General features: G+C 39.6%; 1 pseudogene; it reads left to right on the top strand.

Annotated features, from left to right (window-relative positions):
• The first annotated feature begins 16,706 nt into the window (after positions 1–16,706).
• LOC121155939 lies at positions 16,707–17,120 on the top strand (annotated as a pseudogene).
• Positions 17,121–24,223: the final 7,103 nt, after the last annotated feature.

The following is a 24,223-nucleotide window of genomic DNA, read 5'->3' as shown; positions in this document are numbered from 1 at the left end:
ATATTGTTTAAGGTCATTTTTCATTCACTGGGATCCCAACCCAGAATAAAAACTATTACAATAAGTAATTTTTGAGATTTCTTTAAGAATTATATTAAATAAGAAGGATCCATTGAATTATTCATATATTAATAGACAATTGAAAGTGATACTTCGTTTGTTTTAAAAAGTTGGCTAAACTTCTCTTAACAGTTAGGTTCCTATTGGGTTGGGTTGCTTTTCAATCTTCTCATCTTACAAGTTGCTCTTCACGGATCAGACACTGAGCACGATTTGAGTTCTTAAAGAAAGAAATGAAAAGTGTCATCGCTGATTATGCAAACAAATTCTTAAATTAATCCAGGATCAGGGGAGGTGAGGAAGGTTGGAATATAATCACATTCTTGAGTCATGTCCTTAGGGCTTTAGGGTACTCTCACCTCTTCTTTGCTCACTAGGAGAAGAAATCAAACAGGAACCCTCCTAGTGTAGCTCCAGTCTGAAGGTGCTTTGTCCTTTAGGACCAGTTTGCAATTTTGCATTTCTGTTATCACCATCGCCACACCCGGCAATTAAATGTTTCTTCAAAATGCATAGCATTCCCATCTATAAACCATACAAACTTGCTAAGCGCTTTGCTAAGGGTTTTATGTAAAAGGAGACAAAGTTACATTGCTGTCAAGCAAGCTGTCATTTAAAATATATGCAACTGTGATTCAAGGATGGATTGTTGAACTGAGTGAAATTTCAGCTCAAATTCCATTTCTGGCTTTGAGTAGAAAGTAAATTGCTAAATAATCTTAGCTGCCAATGTTATTATCCACAAATTGGAGCCAGTTCACCTCATAAGGCCTCTGAAACTTTGAATGGGATAATAAATGTGAAAACATTTTATAATCATTAATATCCTATACAAATATAAGTCATTGTTATTACTAAGCCTCAGAGCCAACTTTTAAAAAGCATGCACTATTTGTTGATCAATGAAAATGACCCCTGAAGACTTCCTTCCCAAAATGAACCCACATTCTCTGAAGATGTAATGATCCCTGTCCTTTTCCAATGTGTGACACTTTGCCTTATGTTAAACAGGCCTTCTTCAATTTCCATTAGCTTAGCTCAAATGGATCTCAAGGACTTAATTTTCTTTTTTTAAACACTTATTTATTTTTATTAGAAAGGCAGATATATAGAGAGGAGAGACAGAGAAGAAGACCATCTGTCCGATGGTTCACTCCCCAAGTGAGCGCAACGGCTAGAGCTGAGCCAATCCGAAGCCAGGAGCCAGAAGCTCTTCTGGGTGTCCCACACGGGTGCAGGGTCCCAAGAATTTGGGCTGTCCTCAACTGCAGTCCCAGGCCACAAGCAGGTAGCTGGATGAGAAGCGGGGCTGCCAGGAATAGAACCGGTGCCCATATGGGATCCTGGCACTTGCTAGGCGAGGACTTTAACCACTATGCTATCACTCCAGGCCCAGGAATTAATTTTCAATGCTGGCACCTAGGCAACCTTTGCATGTGTCATTCCCTCTACTTTTCTGAATAGACAATATAATTGGGACCTGGGAAATTTTCAAAGAGTAAAAGGAATGGGGACATCTTGACAATGAAGATGAATATGTTGGAAAGAAGTTTTTTTGGTTTTGGGTTTTTTTTTTTTTTAAGATTTATTTACTTTTATTGGAAAGGCAGATACACAGAGTGGAGAAGAGACAGAGAGGAAGATCTTCTGTCCGATGATTCCCTCCTTATGTGGCTGCAATGGCTGGAGCTGAGCTAATCCGAAACCAGGAGACCAGAGCTCTTCCGGGTCTCCCACGTGGGTGCAGGGTCCCAGGGCTTTGGGCCGTCCTCAACTGCTGTCCCAGGCCACAAGCAGGGAGCTGGATGGGAAGTGGAGCTGCTGGGATTAGAACCGATGCCCATATGGGATCCTGGCGCATGCAAGGCAAGGACTTTAACCACTATGCTATCGTGCCGGGCCCCGAAAGAAGTTTTTAAAAATCAAATTTTTCCATTTGGTATAGAATAAACCCTAAAAAATCACAGACGTCAGTGGTATTCTCGTATTGTACAGAATTAACATGAAGAACTGATTCTATTTAAGTAAAGAATTTGAGGAGCTTTGGTATATTTACATTCTCATGAAAACATCACATTAATGTGAAAAAATGAACAATTTCAACCACTGTGTTGCTTCTGTCAGTCTGCATTACCTCATCTTCTCTAGAATTTTATGTAAATGGAATAATACAGTACTTAACTTTCCAATATAAATACAAATTTTTAATCTGGCTCTATTTACTTCACTATTTTGAGATTGATACGGTTATAGTGCAGATTGATGATTAATTCATCTTCATTACTGAACCATATTTCTTTGTATGGAAGCCATAGTTTGTGCCTTCATGTTTTATTTTTAAATTGTTTGTTTTATGTCGCAGTTGAACAGGCGTTGGGGTTTCCCTTCCTCCCCCGCCCACCTTGTTCTCCAGTCTTTGAACAGGTGTCTTCCGAGTGCGCTCAGAAGCCCATCATACACCTTTCCACCGCTCATGGACCCTGGATGACTCAATCATAGCCACTATGAGTAAAGCCACTGTGAACACACATATGTGAGTTCTTTCATGGACGCCTACTTTCAATGATCAAGGAATTATTCAGGAAATAAATGGCTGACTCACGTCTGACATGTATTTAATTTTTATGAAACGGCCCCAGCATTAAAAAGATGAGAATTAGTAGATGCTCTTTCCTTTTTGAATTAATAAGCTCATCCTTTGCCTTCACATTTTAATCTTCTGCTCTCACATTTCAATGTCTTTCAGCATATCTATGATTTTTTAAATATTTGTCCTTTAAAAAGTGGTTATGAAACTGCCAGTACCTCCCGACTCTCTCAAATGCTCGATTTGCTTTACTCATTCTACTGGCTATACCGAGGCATCAATGACCGGTGATATCAAGAAAAATGACGTCATATAAGACTTCTTTGGTGAGGTGCCTGCTCACAAATTTCCCCCATTGTTATTTTCTTTGATTTTTTTCATTGAGTTTTCAAAGTTTTTCTATTTAGTCTGTTCTCACAAACTGTTATTCTGCTTGTTTGTTCACAGATCATTCCTGTTCAGTGATTGATATCAAATGTTCCATAAACCAGTGTTTCATATATACGTAACATATGTGTATTTGTATGTATATATGTATGGATATAAGGGACAAATTCACTTGCTATTGCTTCATCTGGCTACTAAGCCAAAATCTACACACCATTCGATTAGCTAACTCTGATTGCAGTGAAAAAACTCTAATATCTCCTTAAAAGTCATTTGCTTTTTTTATTAGTCCTCCAATGCGGTTATTGTTACAACAGTCTATGCTTCTTGCGGTGGTAATTAAGTATTGAGGGACCTGAGTTCTTTCCAAAGGATGGGTCTACAATGATCAAGGAACCAAGAGTGAACTTAGACAGTCAGACAAAATGAGTACAAGCAAGGTGTTTGAACCTGGCAGTGGCATTACTTGCACATATTTATTTTCATAAAGACCATAAAGCCCTTTTTGGATAAAATAGGAGCAAGGTAATATGGTCTCTGGCTATTCTGACAGCGCCCAGAAGCAAAACTGAATTAGGAGCTGAATTTCAGATTCAATATTATCTATTTTTTTAAATTTTCCAAAACAGTAACATGAAAATTTCACAGGGATGATTTCCTGAATGTGTTGTTAGATACCTATTACAAATGTCTTCATCCTGTACTGTACTGACATAAGAGTAAGACTCTGAACAGCCTTCCTAAGTTCACTTTGCTAGAGTGTCTTAATGAAATTAATGCCATCTAATTCCTGTTCAAGCATTGTCCTACTGTTTTACGCTATTTTCAGTGGGTCCTGGGAAATACAATCATATTGTATTATTTATGCCAAAGTCCATATCATCCCCATTGCCAAACACGTTGAAGAGGCATGAAGGCCTCAAGAAAAACTAATCATATAATTATCATATATTTCATTTCTACATCTTTTTTTTTAACCGATCTAAAGGGTAAACTAACAGAATAAACATATATTTTTTATATAAACATTTCATTCTATGTAAATATATATATAAATATTTTAAATATTTTAAGTGATTAAATACAAGGATAATATCCTCTTTTTTAACACTTAACAAAGTTCTTAAGACATAATAGATCTTTTTGTTTGAAAAAGCGTTTTGGGGCCCTGTGCGGTAGCACAGTGGTGCAGTGGTTAAAGGTCCTCGCCTTGCACGCCCGGGATCCCATATGGGCCCAGGTTCTAATCCCTGCAGCCCCGCTTCCCTTCCAGCTCCCTGCCTGTGGCCTGGGAAGGCAGTCGAGGACGGCCCAAAGCTTTGGGACCCTGCACCAGCGTGGGAGACCCAGAAGAGGCTCCTGGCTTGGGACCGGCATAGCATTGGCCGTTGCGCTCACTTGGGGAGTGAATCATCGGACGGAAGATCTTCCTCTCTGTCTCTCCTCTCTGTATATCTGCCTTTCCAATAAAAAAAATAATAAAAATAAAAAAAAAAGAGAAAAAGCATTGGGAGTAATAGCACTGAGCTCAGGTGAAAGAAAGGCAAAGGCAGAATTCTGTAGTTGAATGGAGAAAAGCTGCCTTTTTTCTTTGGTGTGTTCTGAGCAAAGTTGGTATTAATCACATGACGTGGTTCTACACGCAGACGCAGGGCGGACACAGGCACGGAAGACGTCTGTGCTGGACGCCAGTGACGTCTGCGAGGAGCTGAGCCGCTCTGCAGGATGCCGCATGGGGACTGTGCCTGAGACACTGTGTCTGTGCTGGGTCAGCTCTTGGGGCTGTAATCACTTGGCAAGCAGGTCACTTGAGCAGTCAACGTTCCTCTGCTTTGGCTGACTTCTTATTTTAATAGCAGAGTTCCTGCTTCACTGGAGGAAAACTCAACTCAACAACAACTCTGTAACCACAGAAACAGCATGATGCCCATCCAAATCCTCAAGTGAGACTAACATGTACCAGCATGTCACCAAGTGAGATTTAAGGACAGTTGCATAATATGGTTCCTAACAGCCAGCAGACCAAATAATGCCAAAATAATTTAATTGTTAAAGATGTCAAAACACATTAGATTGAATTTTATGCCACCTAAATATTATGCTCTTTTAACAGCTCGAACGGCAACAAGAAAATGTCATGAGCTGTTAGGCTATACAGAAGCCCAGCTGATTCTCTACTCTTTTGTGATATTTTTTTAAAGGTATACACATTTTCAGTAACTAATACATTATGTGTCTATTTTAAAATATAATTTGGTCTGGTTTTTAAAATTATGGTTATTGATTGCTTCTGATCATATAGGAAATGAGGCTCAGGAGGCCAACTTGGTTTCTAAATGGAGAAGCAGGTCATGTCTAAACCGTAACAGTATGGAAGCAGTCCTCACAGACATCTAAAACACAGTTTCACTTATCCAGACTAGAAAAACTCACCTATGTTAGCAGCTGAATGGACAAAATGGCATATCCCCACAATGGACACTGATTAATGATCAATGATAGCAAGGGATGAACTGGCTTGTATGAAGATTGATGAATATCCAAATTATTACGCAATGGTAAAGAAATGCAAGGGGGTAGTGTATTCTGTGTAATTATGTTATAAAAAGCCTAAATAATGCAAAATAATATATATTGACACAAAGCCAATCAAAACTTCTTTTAGAATGGCTACTAGAGATAAGGATTGTAAAGACAGAAACATTACAAAAAAAGCATAAAATATTTTGTAAGGTGATGGTGATATTCTTGACTGTGGGTAGAGTTTCACAATGATAAAAACTTCAACACTGAAGAAATCGTTAGTTTCATTTATATTTAAGAAAGCTGTTTTGGGGCCCGGCATGGTAGCCTAGTGACTAAAGTCCTTGCCTTGTACACACAGAGATCCCATATGGGCACTGGTTCTAATCCCAATTGCCCCATTTCTCACTGCATTTGGCCTGAGATAGCAGTCAAGGATGGCCCAAAGTCTGGGACCCTGCACCTGCATGGGAGACAATCAGAAAAGGCTCTGGGCTCCTGGCTTTGGATTAGCTCAGCTCCAGCCATTGCAGCCACATAAGGAGTGAATCATTGGATGGAAGATTTTCCTCTCTGTGTATCTGACTTAGCAATAAAAATAAAATAAATCTTTAAGGAAAGCTGTCTTGGAATGTCCATGTTTCTCATTCAATAGCAAAAATTGTCTCAGCATCAATTACAATCTATTCAAGGTGCTGGTGAAAGTCCAGTGAATAGAAAGAAGTACTCCAGATAAAGTCTTGTGGATATAAAAACAAAACAAAAAAAATGTTATTTTGCAATAAAATAACAAGTTACTTTAGGAACATAGCATAATTTATTAAAAACAATATTGCAAATGCCCAATACTTTCTGAAGAATTCTTTATTTATTTAGAATTGAGAGGAGAGACTAGGCAAGAAAGAAATGGCTCTTCTGTTCACATTTCATTCCCCAGTGAGCCACAGTGGCCAGTTCTGAACCAGGCTAAATGCAGGAGCAACAATCTTCATCCAGCTTTCCCACATGGATAAAAAGGAGGCCAAGCACGTGGACCCATCTTCTGCTGCTTTGCCAAGGCCATTATAAGGGATGGGAAATGGAGCAGCTGGGACATGAACCTGGGCTCATAGGGGATGATAGCATCACAGGGAGTGGTTTTACCTGCCATGACACAGAGGCAGTCTAGATAAGCAGTTCCAGGGTACAGGGGAGCTCATGTTTTAGGCCACCTGAAGATTTCTTAGGTCCTGTAGTGTTGGGTGTATTTTCAACTTTGGCTATCGGTGTGCTTCCACCTGAAGGTTTTCCTTGGCTGCAACATCTTACTCAAGTCAGACCTGAAATGGCAGGAGTGAACACCCCAGGAAGGCTTTCAAACAAATAATCGTAAGAACTTCTATACAAACCATCCAGATTTCTTACTGTTCTTTGGGACAATCCTAAGCTGTTTCTTATACCTGGCCCAGAAGTTGTGTCCCAGTTGCTCACAGTGGGAAACTGACCATTCATACAGCACATACTTTCCTTGTGTTTTCAATGGATTTAGAAAAGAGTGGGAGGTGAGCATCTGGGCACACTGCAATTAATTCTTTGAAGGAATTTCATGTTAAACAAAACAGTAGACAAGGGTATGTCAGAAGTGAAATCAACAGAAATCTCCTAATAAGAAAATTGGAGAAAGAATAGAGTTCATGATCGTGGCATTAATCCAAGAGATAGAAAACTGATGATACAAAGATGAAGAAAACTTGGACAAATTAAAAGTGAATAGTATTTAGCTTAGCAAGTGCAAGGTAAGGCTTAGCTTAGACTATAGAGAACTCGCTGGCTTTAGAATGAGAGCAGAGCATATAAACCTTGATACTACAAAGTGGGTGAATGTGATCATAGGAGTTCGGTATTTTGTAGTTGTGTTTGTCCTGCAAAGGCAGGGTTGAACAGGTGTGTCAGAAACACTGTGTCCTATCAAGGCCAAAATACTCATTATCCAATCATTCAAAAAATGCCAGTCTGTTAAAATAGATTTAATCACACATTCCACAAATTTTTATTAAGCGGCCATTATGATATACCTGCATCTTTCCAAATCAGAAAACCAAAAACCACTGCTTAGATTGATAGCTTTCCTCCCTTTTTTTCTTACTCATCCTGTATGATGGATCGCCTCCTTGCACAACTGAAGCACTCCCGCAAAATCATTGATGACAACTTAAATGCCCCATACACAGGACAGTTTTATTTTGGTTCTCTCGGGACCTTCTGGTTATTAACATACAGACTCATTGAACCCACAGTCTTTACATTATGAAGCCATTCTTCCAGCACTCATTGAACAATGTACCTCAACTGTCAAGAAACCAGGGAAAACCTTAGATTGTTTGTAAACCACTCAGAGTTTGGCATACATTAGTGAAGATGAAATAATGAAAGAGGTGTTGGAGAGAGAGGTGTTAAGGGAGGGAAGAAGGGAATATTGTATTCTGAGAATTATGTCTCTATTGAACTACTAAAGACATAATGTCTCCTTAAAGAAAAAAATTCATGAGCAGAAGTCTGCTGCAGGAGTGAATTTGCCTCTGAGGAGGCCGATCCTTATATCAAAGCAACTGGGTGCGAGTCCTGGTTCTGTTTCCAATCAATTTTGTTCTAAAACATAGCCCAGAAGGCTGCATTGCCTGGATATCTAAAACCTGCATGAGAAATGAGGATTGATTCCCCAGTTCCTGGCTTGCCTGACTCAGCCACAGTTGATGCATGCATTTGGGGAGTGAACTAGTAGATGGGAAAGTCTCTCTTTCTGTCTATCTTCCCTTTTTGAATTAATAAACTCATCTTTTTAAAGGGCAAATATTTTGAAAAATCATAGATATGCTGATAGGAATTGAACCATGAGAGCAGAAAGTTAAAATGTAAAGGATTACCCAAGGAAATTAAAGACAGCAGGTCATAGTGAGACACAATTCAGTTAAGATCAACTGAATTTCCCTGAGTGCTCACTATTTATCAAGATAAATGTAGAATCCGAGCAAAGAGACATCATCAAAACTTAAGAAAGGAATAGGTGAAAAATCGATCATAACCTTCTGTATTACTTATGAAAAAATGTGTACCAGGAGACATAGCTGAGTGAATTACTTCTTCTTTTTTTTAAGATTTATTTATTTTTATTGGAAAGGCAGATATTCAGGAGGAGAAGACAGAAAGGAAGATCTTCCATCCAATGATTCATTCCCAAAGCGACTGTAACATCCAGAGCTGCGCGAATCTGAAGCCAGGATTCTGGAGGCTCTTCAGGGTCTCCCACACAAATGCAGGGTCCGAAGGCCTTGGATTGTCCTCTACTGCTTCCCCGGGCCACCAGCAGGAAGCTGGATGGGAAGCAGGTCTGCAGGGATTAGAACCGGCCCCCATATGGGATCCCGGCACATGTAGGGCGAGGACTTTAGCTGCTAAGCCATGGTGCTGGGCCCTGCTGGGTGAATTTCTAGTGTGCATTTAACTGGATTTTCAGTTCATTTATATGATAAATGATCTAAACATTGCCATTATGTTTACATAACCAAGGCTAGTATTTCAATGCATGATACCTTCAGATACCATATTTTTTTTGCCGGGAACCATTGCCATTGGGAAGTACCCCAAAGAACATTTTTGCTTTCCTTCATGCTTTATGTCTGACTCAGAATGTGTCAAGAATGGCTATATTTGTTAAATGAAGGCATGGCCTACTTTAAGTTTATAATTGTCCTGCTGATTCCTTACCCTTAAAATCTCATTTTCCCATGGTAACAGGATAAAAGCAACATTGTCTTGAAATAACCTCTCCATTCTCTTCTTCCAACCTACAATGAACCATAAAACTGTCGGTCTCTCCATTCCTCCTCCTCCCTCATTTCGAGTAAGGGGACAGTGTTCTCAGAGATATTAAGCTCATTAGATATAGCAGATTTGGGGTGGTTCCCTTTAACTTTCTTCTGCTTTTAAATAAGTATTTTAATTATGTCTAGTCTGATTGGGAAGTCCAACACCAAATGACATGCGTTTTGTTTATATAAATTATCCCAATACTGATTCTTATTTTTATTGATTTACAAGTGTTTGTCATATTATTGTCACATGTTACATGTTTTAATATTTTGACACATTCACTTCAAATGTAGATATTGTACATAAACACATAAATATTATTTTTTGAAAACAGAGGAGATTACTATACAAAGTGGGGGGAATGTGTGGTCATGTACATGGTCTGAATCAGTGAAGTAGCATTTGTAATTAAACATCCAGTGATTTGACATTCACACAATTTTCATACTCTCTCTATACTCCACTGCAGATAAGACAAAACAGTTTGTATCTGTCTACATTTGTCTTATTTCACTTTGCAAAATTATATCCAGTTTCAGCTATTTTGCCCCATATGTTAGGATTTCATTGTGGAGTTTTTGTTAATTAGTTTGTTTGTCTTATTTTGTTTGTAGCTCAGTCATATTCCATCATGTACATACACCACATTTTCATTAACCAGTCAGTACTTGTTGGAGATCTATGCTGATTTCACCTCTTCCCGGCTTTGTCAATTGAACTGCTAGAGCCATGTGGTGCAGGAATCTCTTCCATAGGTCAATTTCATTTTCTTTTGCGCTATCCCCAGGAACGGGATAGCAGTAGATTTGGTTTTACTTTTCTAAACAATCAATATTATCTTTTCCATAGTGATTGAACCAATTTTCATATCCATCTAGAGTGTGTTAAGATTTTTTTTTTCTCCACAACCTCACCAGCTTTTGCAAGTTTTTGATTTTTTGATTGTGGTTTTTATTTACAATTTACATTTATCTACATTTCTTCTAATGGTTAGTGATCTTGCCCTTTTTTTCATGTGCACTTGCCATTTGTATTTCATCCTTTGAAATATGCCAGTTTCTTAACTTTAAAAATTACATACTGTAAGAAATGTTTGTTTCACCAAATGTAATTGTTTAGTACATTTTAATAGTCACAAATACCTTCATAATTTGTTGTTTTAGTCTCATTTTCTTCATCCGTTGCATAAGAGGACAAGTACCCTTCTAATGAGTGCCATCCTACTCGGAAGTGATAGGAACGTGAGATACAATTTTCCTACATAGGAGCTATCTTCATTTTGGACCAAATAATTCTGATTTGAAGGATACTGACTTGTATATAGCATTCCTTCTAATGTTCCTTCCATCTTTCCCTCCTTCCTCCATTCCATTACTCTCTCTTTGCCTCAATATATAAACCTCTTTTCCATGAATGTTCTACATAGACACCCAACATGTACATGTATTCTTTGAATTTTAACTCACATTTATATATTTAATAGACATAAAGCCAGAGACAGAAAAGGATATATAGAGAGGTGGGGAAGAAATCTCATTTGTGACTCTCCAAATGTCTTCAATGACCAGGGCTGGGCTAAGTCCACGCCTCCAGGCAGAATCAGAATCCAAGATTCCTGCAGCAGGTAGTAACACAATTACTTACACCAACACCGTTGTCTCCCAGAGTCTGTGCTGCAAGAAACTGGGGTCAGGAGCCAGAGCTATGAGTTCAACACAGAGACCTAGAAGTGGACAAGATATCCTAACTGCTAGATCAAACACTTGCTTCCAACATGTAAAAGTTCACACAGTATGTCCCTGCATAAAGATGTAACACATTAGCTGCTTTCCTTGAGATGCTATGGTTCTGACATACTGTTTTCACTTTCTATATTTTGTGATGATTTTGAATTCTGCAAAAGCTTGCTAAGGAGCAAATGTACTTTAGGGCTCATTCACTTCTAGGGTTAGCTGAAGATTCGTCAGGAAGAACATCTCTTATATGCAAACCAAGCAAATCCTAGTCCATCGCTCTAGCTATCTCTTTATCTAACTCTCGTACATTAAATTCATCTTTTCTCTGTCATACATCATATCAAGGCCCCGTAATCAGACATGTTGAGAAAAACTCTCTAGCCCAAAGCTTGCAAGAATTATTCAAGCCATCTAGTCCTTTTCTGATAACTGTTCTGCATGTCTTTTCATGAAACTCCATTAAAGGTTGTGGCCTACCTTTACCCTTGATTCTCTCTTCTCACAATCTTTAATTCTCCTTTTGCTCTGCATAACGTTCAGTGACCCTGCCCCCAACAGCTCCATTCTAGGTGGACGGGGGGCGCTTTGAACACCAGAAATTTCCCTTCAGGCTTTACTAATATTTCTTCTGTGGTCACACAGAAGAAATACACAAACATACATTAAATATATATGTATATATGTGTATTTATATGTGTGTATACATATATAATTATATATGCATTATATGCTTATATATTAGATATTTATATAATGTTAACTATATTGTATACATTCTATATTCTATAATAATATAATACATTATGTATTTTCTATAATATATAATGTATATAATATACACATTGTGTACAATGCATATATATGATTAAATATGTGTGTATTCTATATAGATATATATTCTATATTTTTAAAGATTTTTTATTGAAAAGTCAGATTTACAAAGAGAAGGAGAGACAGAGAAAGATCTTCCATCTGCTGATTCAGTCCCTAAGAGGCCACAATAGCCAAAGCTGAGCTAAGCCAATCTGAAGCCAGGAGCCCAGAGCTTCTTCCAGGTCTCCAATCCAAGCACACAGTCCCAATGCTTTGGGCCATCCTTGACTGCTTCCCTAGGCCACAAGCGGCGAGCTGGAAGAGAAGTGGAACAACTAGGATATGAAGCAGTACTCACATGGGATCCCAGAGCATGCAAGGCAAGGACTTTAGCTACTAGGCTACCATGCCAGGCCCAATACTGATAATCTTATAACTCGTATTGCTCAGTGTTTCCTTGCTTTAACTAAAATATCTAAGAGGAGCTTCTTGGGAAGAAAAATGGTTGTATCAACTTACAAAATTGGGTGTAACATCCAAGAGCAAGCGGTTCCACTAGTCTGACGCCTGGTGGAGTCTGGAGAGGCAGGAGGTATGCAGTGAGACACCAGCTAGAGAGAAACAGGACTCGCACATGTCTTAAAGAGCCAGCCAACTCTTGAGAATTACCCACCAAAGGCATGTACCCAGGGACCTGCAGAGATCAAACCAGATCTCTCAGTGTTACCATCAGTCCCAGTCTCCAACCTCAATCCGTGAATTTAAAGTCTGCAAGAGCTTGGGGACCCAAGTCCTGTTCAATCCATAAAGAGCCCTTACCCCCTTGACTCCTAAATTAGCCACTTCATTTTCCACAGATGCTGACTATACTTGGCTCCTTAAGTCCTCACACATGAATTAATGTAGAGATTATCTTCCCAGGATTACATAGAGGCAATCACAAGCTTAGCTATTAAGTGACTGCATTACCAGATATTTCACCAAACTGAATTTCAAATAAAGGTGAACCAATACACTAGGTTTGTGTCATATATGTTGTACACATTAATGCTGGAGATCAAATGTTGCTACCATTTGACAGCTTTGCTTCAACTTCACCCACCCAAGTTCTCATTGACTTTTCTTCCTCACAAGCAGCTGCACACAAACTAGAAGACAAATTGATATGTTCTAGTTCTACAGTGACTCCCATGATTCCCCATCACCCACCATATTCAAGAGAAAGCCATGAAGGTTGCACATACTTCTCCAAGCTGCAGCCTCTGCCTCCCTCTCCAAGTTTTTATCGTACTACAATAGCACCAAATTGTTCACAGCTCTCCCTGTGGCTGCCCCCACCCCAACACCTGCATCAGTGCTTTATAAAAGGTACTTACTTAATCTTCCTGGAATAGATTTCCTGTGAGCTAATCCGCTTGTATGCTTTAGAACGTAATACCTTTTATAACCTTGGTAAAATTCATCTTAGTGATTCCTTCTCTTAACGCTGAGTAATACACTCTTCTATCTTCACTACTTTCAATAATGTTCATCTCTCTATTCTTACGCATAGTGTACAGCAGCGTGATTATACGCTTTGATGTTTGTCTCTTCTATTATCTGACTTTTTTGGGAAAAAAAAAAAGGTTGTTTAACTTTGTTATCAATACCATCGATAGAGCTGTGGACATAGGGACCATCACATAAAACTTTACTGGACAGACTGGTTTCATTATAGTAAGCTGAAGTTATAACTGGGTTAAATTTTAAGAATAATACTGTATAAATTAAATTATCTTTTAAAAATAGTGTTATCTCCCTATTTGCCTAAGTTCAAAAGAGAGCAAATCTCCAGACAAGCAAGTGTGGAGAGCTCTACAAAGCTAATCATCTTTTTTTGAGCAACAATTATAAGACACATTTTTTCTCTTCCCAATTGCCTACAGGCAGAGCCAGGTTCACAGATAAAGAATAGGGTATGATATTCCAGTGAATTTGGGTAATCATGAGAAAGAGAGTATGGTTCACTGATTCTCTAAAGGAGAAGTTTAGAATTTCCCAACTGGCTCAATATATAAGACACTCAGATTCTACATGTGTTTTAAGCTCTAGAACTAAAGTGACTAATCAGGGGGAGGGCAGGTCAGGAGCGGAGGAATCAAGAAGTTTATAAAAAATATAGATTTAGGTGATCTTGTAGAGACAAATCATATATATATAAGATTTACTTTATTTATTTCTTGTCTGAAAGAATTACAGAGAGAGTGGGGAGAGACAGACATCTTCCATCCACTGGTTCACCCTCCAAATGGCAAAAAGAAAAAGAAAAACCCGCCAGTGCTGGGTCAGTCAGATGCTGGGAGCCAGGAGCCTCCTCCAGGTCTCCCATATGGATGCAGGCATCCAAGGGCTTGGGCCATCCTCTGCTGTTTTCCTAGGCCATTAGTAGGGAGTTGTCACGGAAGTGAATCCTAAACTAAATGTTTTATACTGTTTTTTATTTGCAGAACTAGGACACACACATACACACACAAACACATCTGCACATTCCCTGAGGGATCTGCTTAAGATTATTCTATAGTGAACTTTAAAAAAAAAATAGTGATATCCTCTAAAATAATAATAGCATAGTACAGTAACTATATGAACAAGTAATACAGTTGGTTTTTATTATTATCAAGTACTATGTGCCATATAGCTATACCTGCTACACTTTCATATGCCTGACAGTACAGCAGCTTTGTTTACACCAGTATCTCCATAATTAAGTGGGTTATGCATTGTGGCATCAGGAATTGATAGCTATAATGCTTGGGAATTTCTTAGCTTCATTAGAATCTTATGTGACTGCACTCAGTGGCTGAACCACGCACATGTGAGTACAGCTATTAGACATAAACTATACAGACCCTGAGAACACATCTAATGCAAACTGTGGTCAGCAAGCAAAATATAATCAGAACGAGAAACAGTATAGAAAATGCTAATGCAGACTTAAGAAGACTCGGTGTGAACAGAGAACTATATACGGTTGCAATGGAGATCAAATGAAACAAATGTGACTAGACTTTGGTGAATAGAAAGCATATTCAGGAAGATGTTGCATGAAGAGTAGAGACTTAGAGTCAACCTGGCCTAGGTTTAAAAAGCTATCCTAGTCTGTATCAACTGTCTGACTTTAAGATGGTAAATGATTTCCGTGCATTTTTGGATAAAGCAGTCCTCGATGATACCCTTATGAGCACTTGGTAAATAACCCAGACTTGAGAGTCAAGCTGTCCTTTGTCCCTGATCTGGTCCTTTGTCCAGTGTTATGGCTATTCTGTGGAATACGTGAGGTCAATTGCAGTATGGTACTTGTACTTGCTCTTATCACTTTTAGAATGGAATAAGAATTCTGTTTTGTGGTTTGAGATACTAATGCCATTTTGACAACGTTTAAGAAATATTTGTTCTAACTTTGCTAAATAATATGGCTGAGTAGTCTTTCGACTAACATTAAACATTACCATCCGAGAAAATCCAGGAATTTGCTTTAAACTTTAAGTAAAACTGGTAGGAAAATACTAAATCCTGAAAGCTACTAAGGAGAGAGGAGAAAAAACCTTTTAGAAAAATGTAGTTTTCCAAAAACAAACAAAAAAGCTTTTTGTGCAAGCAGGGGATTCTGGTGACTCATTTTATAATTGTTCAAATATTACGTCATGTTTAGATTCTCTGCCCATCTTGGGCTTGAGTGATCTTGGTTAAAAGTACCATACAGGAATAAATTAACATTATCCTGTGAATGACACTTCCGTTTAATTTAGGAACAATATTATAGAACACAGATATAAAATTGAATTATTATATGATTTGTTTGCATTTTAGGTTTAATGTATTACAAAGGAATAAAAAATTATGAACAATACAGAAAACATGTTATATGAACTAACGGTTTCTTATCAAAGGAAGATAATAATTTTTATAAACTTAGCACAACTTAAGTGTAAAATGTTGATAAAGTCTATTGTAACGTGCCCAGTGTTCCAGGCCTACACATCACTTACCACTCTGAGGTACAGCAAGTTCCATTCATAGTATGTGCCTTATACTACTTCACATTTACAAATTCACAATTTTCTTCAGTACGGCGTGTAATAATAAGCTATGCAAACTTGCAACCTAGGAGCAATGCGATGTTGCCAAGGTATACAATACACCAGCCAGCTAAGTTTGCACAATTGTACTTTGGGATATTCCAAAATGAAATTGCCTAATGAGGCAATCCTTAAATGGCATTCCTGCCTTCAAGTAGCACATGATTCTATATTAATCTCCATAACTACCAGCCTTCCCACCGAAAATTGCATGCTCAAGAAACGATAAATAGTATGGTGAGCCCCTGTTCCCGGAATCACCTCCTCCTGCTGCGCTTCCAACTTGAAGGGACTCAGCTGCTCTGGTCTTGTCCTGCTTCCACAACACCGAGATGTGGTTCTGCCCACGTAAGGAAAACCACACATCTTGTTCTTCCAGAGGATTTCTCCAGTAACATTCAACAATGGTAAATTGTTTCTTATATATTAATATATTCATCACTTTTTATGCATATTATTTCTTACCAATTGCAGATAAACTGTTTTATCTCTGGAGTGAATTTGAGTCATTATAAAACAATAAAAGTAAATAATTTCGGCAATTATAAGTTCAAGGCCCAGATTTAAAAATCATCTCTTTTTACTATCATAAATGATTATAAGGAACTTCATTGGTGTTTCTCAAAAGAAAACATGCTAGCATCAGAATGTGCTGAGGAGACGGCCTTCGTGGTGGACAAAATGAGCAACTTTGTCAAGGAGGCCATCGAGAGCGCCCTCGGTGGATTCGCCACCAGCACAGCGAGGTGAACCAGTGGACCACCAACGTCGTGGAGCAGACGCTGAGCCAGCTCACCAAGTTGGAGAAACCCTTCAAGTACATCGTGGTTATGTATCGTCATGCAGAAGAACAGCGTGGGGCTCCACACGGCCAACTCCTGCTTCTGGAACAGCTCCTCTGACGGGAGCTGCACCGTGTGATGGGAGAACAAGACCAGGTCCTGCATCCACAATGCCCAGTGGGCGGCCGTTCTTCTGTATTGGCCTTTCTGTTCTGCCCTCATCACTAGCCGCTCACTCAGCAGACACCATGCTCAGTATCTTTAAGTGTTTGTTTTGTGGCACTCACAAAATGTAGAGAGGAACCAAATGGCCGCACTGTTATGTGAGCACTACACTGTGCTCACACGGATGTCACCAGCAGTGGCTCGGCCAAAGCCCACGTCTCCCCTCGTAGCTGCTTGGAGCCTTTCTTTGGAAAGGTGCTAAAACTGAAATCAGCTGGCAGGGAGCTTCCTCTTTCCTCTGTGATGATTTGAGTAGACTAATTCTCTATACTTTTTACTTTTGTTAAAATAAATTATCCAAAAGAAAGGAAGAAAGGAAGAAAGGAAGAAAGGAAGAAAGGAAGAAAGGAAGAAAGGAAGAAAGGAAGAAAGGAAGAAAGGAAGAAAGGAAGAAAGGAAGAAAGGAAGAAAGAAAGAAAGAAAGAAAGAAAGAAAGAAAGAAAGAAAGAAAGAAAGAAAGAAAGAAAGAAAGAAAGAAAGAAAGAAAGAAAAATGAAAGAAAGAAAGAAATGAAAGCCAGCCCAGGGCAGAAGTCTGGTGGCTAAAGTCCAGCCTTGCATGCACCATGATCTCATATGTGTGGTCATAGTGTCCCAGCTGCTCAACTTTCCATCCAACTTCTTGCTTGTGGTCTGGGAAGGCAGTAGAGGATAGCCAAAGACCTTGGGACTCTGAACCCCCCTGGAAGACTCAGAAGATGCTCCTGGCTTTTGGCTCAGCTCCAGCTGTTGTGGCCACTTGTGGAGTGAACCAGTGGACAGATGATCCTTCTCTCTGTCTCTCCTCTGTGTAAATCTGACTTTCAAAAAAAAAAAAAAAAAAGAAAGAATAAATCTGTTTTAAAAAATGGAAGCAACTTGGAGCTGGCACAGTGGCTCAAATGGCTGATCCTCTACCTCCAAATCTGGCATCCCATATGGTTGCAGTTCACGTCCCAGGTGCTCCAATTTTCATTCAGCTCCTTGATTATGGCCTGGGAAAACAGTGGAGGATGACCAAGTCCTTGGGACCCTGCAATCATGTGAAAAATGTGGAAGAAGCTCCTAGCTCCTGGCTTTAGATCAATTCTGGCCATTGAAGTCATCTGGGGAGTGAACCAGCAGCTAGAAGATGTTTCTCAGCCTTTCTTTCTCTGTAAATCCATCTCAGGGTCCCCAGTATGGAACATGTTCCAAAGGTACTGCTTAAGTGATTTTACTAGTTCTGAGATAGTGTTGATTTCATTGATCCAAGACTGAAGAAAATCTTTCAAGGTCCATTGGCTGACATAGTCCACCCCAGAGTCTCCAATCACCCAGATACGCGCTGTCAAAGCTTTTCCAGGAGACCCGTCCAATTTGCTCTGACCTCCATGGTCCTACACATCTTCTGCAGGCCTCAGTGAATTGGCCGTCATGTCCCCATGTGCATCTGGGCATGCCACCTGCTACACAGGCTTCAACAACTGAGGAGACCCAGTTCTTACACAAGTACTCCATGGTCATGCCACAGCTCCTGAGAAATCTCCATGACTGGGTTTCTGAGTCCACTATCTCGTTGCAAACCTCACCAGAGGTGACCCCAGCTCTGATTATCTTATATTGAGGCTCTTGGTTCTGTAGACCTTCAAGCTCTAATTTTTTCTGTCCTGATTTTCCATGAAAGGGCATTGATTGCATGTAATTAGAATCAAATGCTGGTGCTCTAATCAATATTAATTCCACTTGTCTGTCTCAAGTTTCCAACTAAGACACTCAAATTGAAACAATGAGGTAACGTTACAAGTACTGTAAGACAATGTTAGTTAAACCCAGTGTCAAAATTCTGCATGCTTTATAATGTTTAATCCATATTTTATAATTATCCATAATTACCACACAATTTTCCTACCTACATGATTCATGAATCATGGTCTTCATGACCAGATTGTTAGTAAGAATCCAATGTAGACATAGAACACTCCGCATATTTAAGCAGAGTGGGGTTGAAAACTGAAAGTTAGTAATTATGAAATTGATTGATGCACTGGAGGAGTGGAAGTAACGGAGACACTACTGTTCTGTGGAATGTAAGAACATTTCCTGTGAGTGTGACTCAGAGATGCTCTGTGGCCTACCATCACCACTGTCACCATTGCAAATGCCATTCCACCCACAAATTGGGTTCAGCCACTGAAAAGAAAACAGGATGCCCAACTGTTTCTAATCAGTCACTTTTTATTCTACTGACTATCATTAGAAACTGCAGCTAGAAGGAGGTCTACACTTCAACTGTTATGTTCTCAGGAAAAGGAAAAATACAAACTTCCTAAAAATTTTGCCCTGAACATTTGAGCTTCCGCCTTCATACAAGTGACTCTTGAATCTCAATCTTTCTTACTCTGATTTCAAATTACAAATTCAGTTTCAATATGAGAAACAATTTTATATTATAAATGTCTTTATGTATCTTACTCCTTAGCTTCAAACTGCATGCATTTCTAGAATAACTGAAAGCATAAACTGGGACAAACATTTGGCATAGCAGTAGGGCATCCCTTGAGACACTCACATTTTGTTCAAGCTGTGCTCCCGATTCCAGCTTCCTGTTAATGCTCACCCTGGGAGGCAGCACGTGATGGTACAAGTCATTACTTTCCTGCTATTCATAGGGGAGGTCTGGTTTGTGCCCCACCCCAGATGCTGTGTGTATTTAGTAAATCAGTGCACGGGAGGCTGCTCTCACTTTCACTCTCCCCCTTCTCCTCTCAAATACGGAACAAACAAAACCAAACACAAAGTTTTCCCCCAACTATCTCTCTCTTCATACCCAGTTTTAATCAGTGATGCCTTTCTCCAGAGTGTTCAAGTACCACACCTACATTTACCAGAACTTTCCATTTCTGTTGCTCTTTCGTAACACATGATGATAGAAAATACAAAAGAATGACTAACATATGGACATACTGAACCTCTCATTTTGGCTTCTACTTTGAAAGATTACTAACAGCTGAAGTGTATATCCCTTATAACAACAGATCACATAGTCAAGTTTTAAGTCTAAATTTTAGTATGATTTTATTTGATCGTGTATTTGAGAATGCTGATGTCCCATAGAGTTATTGATCAGTTTGAAGAATAGACTTACCAGATGGAGAAGTCAATAAAATATTTAATGTGAAATAGCTGACATAGGTAGTGATTATAATCAGATAAATTATAATTGAAGATTTTCCAAATGTCATCTTTGACACTAGACATATAACATCTATTACACTATTTAAAATCACTGTGCAAACAAGCTAGCAGTCTTTAAATGGAGTTAGTACCTCTAGCTCTGCACATTTTGGGGAGGTTATTATAAAGATAAATATGATATTGCTACCTTAAAGTTTAATGTGGTGCTAGTCTTAAAGCATACAACAAACACTAAATTGTTGGCTAAAATTCATTTCACCAACTGTATTAATGCCATTCCTCCTTCCTATTAAAGTTGCAAGTGGTATGATTTTTGATAGGTCACTATTATACTTCTTTATAGGTTCAAAAGTGTGAAATTTATCAGAAATTCAGTGTAAAAGCAAGGATTTCATGAAGGAAAGCAACAGGCGATATTGAATGAATTGGAAAGAATAAGAAATAAGTATTCTGTTTCTAGGTCTCATTACATAAGTATCAGTTTTCACGTAATTATCGTTTCAAGGGGGGAGATTTGGGCATTAAACAAATTCTAGGATTATTGACTTAAATTAAGATCAGTCTGTCCTATTAAGCATAATGGTAGATTATGTAAGTATTGATAAGAAAATACATTTGAATTTGTCTTTGTATGTCTGCATGTGTGTGTTTCATTCATCAACACATTACAAATTTAAAAGCCAATATTTTAAAAAGTATACAATGTCAGAGAGATTGTCAAGCTCTCATTCACACCCCCATTTTTGGTTTCTATAGTGGTCTGGAATATATCTTGAGGAGTGGTCAAAAGAACCGGTTATAATAGCTTATTACAAATCACCAGAGGTTATACAGGCCAGGCATTTTCTTATAAACATAGTACAACTGATGGAGGATTTTTTTTTACACACCATCATCTCAATAAATACTTTGTAAATAAATTGATGAAATATTTAACTGGTTAATGTTGAAGTTAATTTATCATTATATTCTTATCCCAATTAAAATCTTAACTAACTCAATTTTGAAAATTTGAATATTACAAAAAGAGGCTAAGGTGCTATCTTGACTGAACCAGTAGCTTTCTGTCAGATTTTCTCTCTACAGGGACAGCTTCTAGATTGTACCCACTTATGCATCTCTGTTAGGGAAAGCAGAAGGTCACAGGAGAGGTGAACTAAAGGAATAAGAACATTGTAGTGAGGTGAAGGTCATCAGCAAAGCATGAGCCTGTGTGATTCCTCCCCACATAGCACTCCCTGAGACATGCCACTGGGAATGGATGTCTGGCCTCACAAGGGAGAAGCCACTTCTTGTCAGTCTTTGCCTCCTTCTGGCAGAAGAGGACTTGATAAGACTGGGATCTTTGGAGCTGGCCTCCCTGCAAGATGCAAAGTGTGATATCCCAGATTCAAGCTTGTTCTTCTCCCCTCCGTGAGCAGTGGGGTGGAGTGGGGAGTGCTGCCTGCTGGGCCAAACCAGCTCTGTGACAGAAAGCAGAGTTTTGAAAGGCAGAGGAGCTGAGGGAATGCTCTCAAAACCACACTTCTGCTTCTTGGCATTGCAAGTGGACGCAAAAGCATCCTGTGGGGATTGGCTTTTGTCTAACATGCATGTTCACATGCTCTTGATGAAGCCATGATTTCTAACAGAATGTTTGTTGCAGAGCTGAACTCAGGATGAAGCTGAAGAGAGCATCCTGAAAGAAAAGCCTGTGGTGTGGCATAACATGTGAAAATGCCTCCTGCCACACGAGAATCCCATACAAGCACTGCCTAGAGTCCTGGATGCTCCACCTCTCATCAACTGCCTGCTAACACTCCTGCAAAGGCTGCAGAAAACGACCCGAGACCTTGGGTTCCTTCACCCACATGGAAGACATGGAAGAAGCTCCTTGCTTCTGGATTTGGTCTAGCCCAGCCCTTCTAGCTTTGGGGGAGTGAATCAATGCATAGAAGATGCTCACCAGCAGATGGAAGATCTTTCTCTCTGTCTTTCCTTCCCCCCCGCCTTTCCAATAAAATTTTTTTTAAAAAGTTTTTAAAAACAGTTTAGAGGCTGGACCTCCAGCCACTGCATGGCGGCTCGGGGGCCCAGGGACATGCTGTCTCATGCCTGGTAATCACACAGCAGCTCCCACGCCCACATGGGGAGATTCCCTGGGCGGCCACTGCGCCCTTTGGCACTAGTCTCCACCTGCTGGCCACCCAGCCAGGGAGCTCTGGGATTTTGGTTCTTTGATTGCTGCTCAGATAGCTCCATGCTGAACCCTCAGGGCTTTGCGGATGTGAAACAATCCTAAAGATTCCCAATGAGAGTAAATCTTCCTCAGATAAACCTGTAACTAATATGGTCTCAACCCATGTATTTTCAAAAATTGTAAAACCCAATATACTTTCAAAACCTTGTGCTACTCAGAAGTGGGGCAGGAGAGCAAAGAAATCTTCCATCTCCTTTGAATGTGTGAGGATGCCGGGTAGTGTAACCTATCAGGAACATGACAGGTAACTTACAGACAATAGATTCAAAACAGCAATAGACAATAGTAAAACTACAAAGACATACAGAGGGAATCATGAGCAACCCTAATAATCTATTAATAGGAGGTCACATGCACAGAATGGAGGAGGGGGAAGACTGGAGCAGCAGGACAGGAGGAGGCTTGTATCCCAACCCTAGAGACTCCCGGATTCCCACCAAGGACTATCAGTACGGGCACCAAGGACTACATCACAACCGCCAAAGAGACCACAGGGAACTGAAGTGCCTTCGGAGGCCAAGAACTCAGAGGACATCCCTCCCTGCTGTTGGACCTACCACACGGGATGGAAGAAGCCCGAATCCTTCCTCATAGGATCCAAGGTCATCGGAACAACAGCCAGGAATCCTGAGCTGTCCTCAGAATCAGAAGAACAGTAAACTTCCTTCGGGACTAGGGAGAGGAGCTTTCTCTGATCCTTACATAGTTCCAACTCTGGGTTCCCAACCTCTGCAATGACCATCAGGGTCGCTCCAGAGGCCCCCTGCCCCCAAATACACACACATACACACACACACATTAGAAAAGATAGGCAGAGAACAACAAGGAAAGCTCAGAACCAGACATGAACTGGTCAGCATGGACTCACACATACCTTACTAGGTAGAACACAAAGAGTAAGTACTCCTCACCAAGGTATGGACGATTTCTCTGCACATCCCTCCTAAAACTGTTTTGCACCTCAATTGTGAAAATGTCATTGAAATATTCACAGGATGTTGTTAGGAACTTACATGTAATTTTAACATATTGTTTACTCAATACTATGTCAATTAATTCCATAATGTTATATATTGTTGTTGATGGGCTTTTAATTGATCGGGATTTTGCTCTTTTGGCTCTACCTTCAGACCAGAGAAGGTCTCCCCAAGAAGCCATTGAACTTATCTGGACAATAAGATGCTGGACTCTATGCTTCGTATATGCTTATAATGAAGGAATCTCAACTGAATCTGAACTGTGGTTACACAGCAAGGTGGAGGAATCCACCATAGAGGGAGGGTGCTGATGGGGCTTTTAATTGATCGGGATTTTACTCTTTTGGCTCTACCTTCAGATCAGAGAAGGTCTCCCCAAGAAGCCGTTGAACTTATCTGGACAATAAGATGCTGGACTCTATGCTTGGTATATGCTTGTAATGAAGGAATCTCAACTGAACTTGAACTGTGGTTATGCAGCAAGGTGGAGGAATCCACCATAGAGGGAGGGTTGGGGAGGGGTGGGGGGAGTCCCAGTACCTATAGAACTGTGTCTCATAATACAATGCAATCAATAAAAAAAAATTAGAAATGGGTCCTTTGAAGCAATGGTTGAGATGCCAATGGGTCAGCCATACTCATATCGTAGCCCCTGGGTTTGAGTTCCAGCATCATACCCTTTTTCGTATTTCAGATAATACACACTTTGAGAAGTAGCTGGTGATAGTTCAAGTAGTTGGGTCCCTGTTTCTTATAGGAAAAGAAGATTGAC

This window comes from Ochotona curzoniae, unplaced genomic scaffold (genome assembly GCF_017591425.1).
Source record: "Ochotona curzoniae isolate NIBS_2020 unplaced genomic scaffold, NIBS_Ocur_1.0 contig_3190, whole genome shotgun sequence".
Lineage (NCBI taxonomy): Eukaryota > Metazoa > Chordata > Mammalia > Lagomorpha > Ochotonidae > Ochotona > Ochotona curzoniae.
The sequence above is the reverse complement of the archived record's forward strand: the minus strand, read 5'-3'. Positions and strand labels throughout refer to the sequence as shown.